This window comes from Triplophysa rosa, linkage group LG21, assembly GCF_024868665.1.
Source record: "Triplophysa rosa linkage group LG21, Trosa_1v2, whole genome shotgun sequence".
Classification (NCBI taxonomy): Eukaryota; Metazoa; Chordata; class Actinopteri; order Cypriniformes; family Nemacheilidae; genus Triplophysa; species Triplophysa rosa.
The window spans coordinates 18154101-18160004 of NC_079910.1; positions in this window are offsets into that span (position 1 = coordinate 18154101).

The window sequence follows — 5904 nt, forward strand, 5'->3', positions numbered from 1 at the left end:
ACCAGTCCTTATTTGGATTACCTTTTGGCTCTACTGTTGTGACTGTTGTGCCAGGAGTTCCCTGGCACTTTTTGGTTTCTGGTTGTTTTTTACACTGTGTGCTAAATAAACTCTCACTTCTGACTAGTGTTGGGCAGTAACGCGCTACTGTAGTTTGATTACATTTTTGGTAACGGAGTAATTTAACATTATAATTTCTAAAATAGTAATTAGATTATAGTTCCAAGCCCAGGTAACTATACGTTACAGCTGCGTTACGTCGTTGCATCGTTTAAATTGTAAAAAGCGAAATAGCTTTTTCAAAGTCTGGATGCCTGCCTGTCGCACCTGCAACGTCATCAAACTGAAACGCGCCTGCGCGGAAAGTACTACCAAAGCCACTCCATGGAAAGCCTGCCACCTTAAGCTAAAAACTCGTAACGGCCAATGCTATTGCCGCGCGGAACGCAGGCAAGGAGACTAGACACCAGATATGATTGGCTGAGGTGCCTCTCATGATCGATGTTATCCTTTATGCTCCAATTGTAAGTATTACAGACCCATACATCTCCCTATCACAAGACAATCTTTGGTACTACCAGCGAAAACAAACTCAGCATGGAGAGAGAACGTACTATGTGTTCTGTAGCTGGAAATACAAACATTATTGAGTTTATTTCTGTCAAAGGCAAGAACATTGTTGTGTGTTGTCGGTCATGTGGAGGTAAGCAAAACCCTCTCTCCCGCGAAAAACAACCTGAACGGCAGTACAGCATGGTTAAACTTCTGGAGAAAGTAACGTCACCGGGCACGGAGAGCAATGAATCAATTGCTAGTGCCGAGTGCCAGGCTGCTATTAGCAACATGTTATGTTTTGTCAGACTAGTTTTTGCTGCTCTAACGCTGTTATATTTGTTAAATGACGAAGAAATCATCATAGAAATATGCAGCACTAGTTAAGATATACAAGTTATAAGAAACTAAGGAGAGACTTTTTACATTATGGAGTATGCCGGTTTAGAAATACTAGTTAACATGAAAAAAATGTTTAAGTTAAAATGTCACCGAGTTTAATTATTATTATTATTTATGACAGGCTTTAGTATGGAACAAGCAGAAAGAATGTATTAAAAGAATTAAAGATGAGATAGAGTAGAGTATGCACTTCCCAATGATGTTTAGTCTTGAGAAGGCTAAAGAGGTTATTTTGTGTTTTTGAGGGGTGGGGGTAGTAATGTAACGAGTAGTGTAACTTGCCCAACACTGCTTCTGACACACTGCGATTGAGTCCTTCTGTTCCATAACAGTAAGTGTACACTGGTCAGCACGCAATAAACCAAAAGCGCATCAAATACATGTCGATACATCAAATATTGCAAAAATGGTTTGTAAACAGTTTTTGTCGAGAAAATGGGTCTTTAACGTAATAAATGTGGTGTCACATGACAGAATTTGCCTATACACGCAGCATTCGCGTTTGTGACGTTGCTCCTGTTAAAGCACTGATTCTCTTTAAAAGGTGCGTCGCGGGGATGAGAAAAATATTGTCTTGGAAATTTGAAGCTCAACAAAAATTTGTGGCACCGAAATTCCAACATTGAAAGAAGAAAGGTAAAATTAAATATGTGAATAAATAAAAGTATTGTCATAAAATCGTGAGTCTGTTTCGATTTCATGATCAGAGGTGGTTAGGCTATGAGACATGAAAAATCACAAACATGACAACTGTAAATAAAAATGTTGTAAGTGCAATTTATTAATAAAGAATTTGATCTCAAACAATTTAGGAAAAGGAAGTGGTTGACCTCAAAAGCTCTAATAGAATTAGATTAATAGATCAATTAGATTAATTGATCGACACATGTTTTAGTGGCACACGCCACTACCAATTGACACATGCCAGTGCAAACCAGATGCGTTAGTAGGCTGTGTCATGATGTGCTGCAGCGTTTCCCATACAATGCATTTACTTGGGCGGTCCCGCCCAGGTGTATTAATGGCCGCCCAAGTATATTTGGCGTCGCATTTTTTTTTATCCGTCCGTGATAATGACTGTATCTGTGATCTGCGATCATCTTCTCTCTTTCCTGACTTGTTTGGTGTGAGTGGTGCGTGGCCGCGTGCGCGTCCTCCTCCGTGTTCACATGCACTCTCTTCCGATGAGCTCCATGTGTGTGCGAGCCCTCGGCCTCTCGTATTTAACTGTCACTTGCATTTAAAATCAAAGAAGCGTTCGTAATACAGCAACACATTGTCGAGAGAGGGCAAACAGTAGATTGTATTGTGTAAGATGATACTGTATATACTGTATTGTGATTTTGTCCGATGATGTTGCGTTTATAAATCAGGATTTTAACAGCGGTTAAAGTGACTGCTGGTGGCATTCGGTTGTAAAATACAGTATAATGTGACAGATCAGAGAGTAGAAGTAAAACAGATATCAAGTGCTAACACTTCAGTGGATGGTGAAAATAAATACATGTAAAAAAAATAAACAAATAGAAATCTGTAAATCTGATCTGGTTCTCCGTGTTACAGCTGCAGCTGAGTAACCGACTTGGCACGTTACCGACTGTAGTCGTCTACCGAACGTAAGTGATTGTAGCAATGTTCGTGTAGGTGAGAAGGAAGAGATCGGGGTCAGGTTGTCTACTGGAGAGAAGAAGTACGTTTTATTGACAAAAGTATATCACAGTTCAATGCTGACGCTGCGCGTCTCTGTTTCCAGCCTCCGTATTCCACTGGAGCTGACGATCCTCTCGTGAAGCAACCCTCTTTCTGGCTTTCTCTCTCTCTCGCTCTCTCCGCAGTAGACTCTGCTGGCTCTCACACACACGGCTCCTGTCTCCGAGCTGTTTATATGCATCCCCACACCAATCACTGGAATAGAGGACAGCTGATCACCATTTGCACTTCGCACCCCATTTACTCACCACTCTTCTCTCAGCCTTCTCTCCCGCTGCAGACCTTGCTAAATCACACACCCCTTGCCACAGTGATCATGTGTAAAAACAGGTTTTTCTACATTTAAGTACTTGTGGTTACATTGTGTAGAACTACGTATAAGTAATATAATTACATTGTACGAGGTTTGTAACAATATCCATCGTACCTGTGTAACAGGCTTGGCCGATAACATGTGTAACAGTAGCTGCCTGTTACATGTGCATAATTACAACCTATAAGTACAGATTGTTGCATAATGTAGTTACACAGTAAGTACACTTTGTTACATGATATTACACTAGATACTACATAGTATTTAATTAAGTAATTACTCTGTATCACGGGCACCGTAAAATAAAGTGTTACCCAAAATTGGAAGAACCGCTTTTAAAATCACACATACACTGTAAAACACCTTTGAACATGGTAACATGGTAAGAGTGTGTCCAGCAGAAAAGAAACATATTTCATTTATCATGAATCTATCAAATCCAACAGCAGATGTAGCAGATAACAACAGGTACTTTGTCGTGTCCACCCTCATCTTCTAATTAAAGTGACAGATAAGAATCAAAACAAGGTATTGAGACATAGGAAGCAAGGCATTTCATCTTTCTTTACAGTGTCACTGTGACCTACTTTACATGAAATTCCACACAGTGGTTTTGTTCTTCAGTTTGGCTTCAAATAACTAGTCAGATCTTTTTAATCGAATGATTTACAATCAACTAAACCAAACAGCAAGTGTACATCCCTGCGTTCCAATTCGCCAATTTATACTAGCCTTAATAGGTACTGTTTTTGTGTTGGAATAGCAGGTACTTTTGAGTGCATGGCAAAAGAGACCGCACACACTGGGACATACTAACAGGAAGCGGAAACAACATTGTGACCAATAACTGTCATACACATCAAAATACAGCTCTTCTTTCCATTAAAGTATTTATTCATTTGTTATTTCGTATGTAATGTTTACTGTATACTTACATTTGTTCATTTACTGGCGCAGCAGTTAAATCATTTATTAATGCAGTGGAGCATCACTAAACTCCGCCTACTCGCGGTGAGTTGTGGGTAATATCATTCTGCACTTCGAATTTCTACTGGACGTTGTAGACCATCCGGGAATCTTTGGAATTCTATTTTCAACATACTACGATTTGGGACATACTAATTCTACTTTTGAATACTATTAGGACGGATAGTATGCTGATTGGAACGCAAGGCACCCTTTTTATGGGGATGCAGCTGTAAAAACAATTTTGGGTAAACATTGTCTGAAGTGGGTTTACAGCATTTAAAGGCATCATCGGATGAAAATACACATTTTTCTGTGTTTAAGTGCTATAATCAGCTCCCCGGTGCATCTAGCAACCCAGAAAACGTGAAAAACAAGATCCCAGTAAGTTTGTTTTGATGAGCCTTTCCCTGCAAGCATGTGAGAAACAAAACTAACCGCAGAGGAGTTCAGGAAACATAATTTAACGATACCATTGCCATGGCAGTACTACACGTGTGTTGTGTTGACACGCCGGACAGAAGGAGGTGGGGTGCGCTGTAACTCAATATCAGTTAAAGGGACATGCACCACAACGGGTTGCTGTGAGCATAGCTGTTTTTGACGAGGCAAAAAGGGTTTTGTTTACACAGTCATTGAGCCTAATGGTTAGAGAGTCGGACTCGTGACCAGAAGGTTGCCGGTTCGATTCCCAGGGTCGGCGGGTAACGACTGAGGAGCAAGGCACCTTACCCCTACTTGCTCCCTGGGCGCTGCAGTGATAGCTGCCCACTGCTCCGGGTGTACGTGTGTTCACCACTTGGATGGGTTAAATGCAGAGGTCACATATCAGGTATGGGTCACCATATCTGACAATTAGGTCACTTTCACTTCACTTTCATCGGACGTGCGCGCACCTGACCCGGAGTTAACTTTCGGTTTGTGTTTGGCTAGTGTCTAATAATATTATAACTATTTATATTGGATTTCATTTATGTTCATATTAATTTGTATTATTACTACTGTATATTAAATAAACAATTTTTTTAATTTTGTTGTATATTAATTTTATTAAATAAAAAAAATTGTTGAATGGGTCCAGTAGTTTTTACGCATTTAAAGAAACCATATACATTGACATCTAGTGTTTGAGCTTGGTATCACAGTCTAAATTCAAAATGTTGGAGAGACAAGTTTAGCCAACTTAAGCCAAGTAACGGTTCTTTTCGGTTTCTTTTGATTGTTATCAGAAATAATCTACAGGCACTCTATTGTAAATGTGTACCGTAAATTCAGTTGGGGGTCACAAAAGTGCGCATGCGCGGTAACGTTTGTTTATGTTGTTAAAGTCCTCGTGAACCGCAAGTTGCGATCGTTCTTCTGTATTCTGACACATTTCCGAGTGAAAAGGAAATTCAAAGGAGAAAATTATTCGGCGTGGCTTGCGTGTTTCACTGCGAATTGATTGGATGTAAAAACAGCTGTTACATTGATTTTGAAATGAAAACACACACACACAAGCTTTTATTTTCGATTTACAATTCATATTTAAGATCCCTGATAGCACGTACATCTGGCAGACATCTATTTGACGTCTGCTTTTTCATCTGCAATCACCTGATGTGATAGCACCTGATGTACTATCAGGTATGAGCAATCCATACATTAACTAACAATGACAACATTCAGAGTAAAGTTATCCTTGACAAGAGTATGATACAGATGTATTGCTACTACTATGTCTAATAAAATCAAATAAAATTGCCCCAAATTCAAGTTTTTTTTTATATTTTCACGTCTTATTATACGACATACAACACACCAGCTCGCAATTTTTTAAAGCTTTACCTTACTTACTTATTAGGGAACACGTTATCTTTGACGTTAAGTTTGAGAGTGTTTTTGAAGGCTTGGTGGTGGTGACATTGATGTTGAGACTAAGGTATAGTCTGTTTATGGGTAGTTGGCAAATTAATATGCAA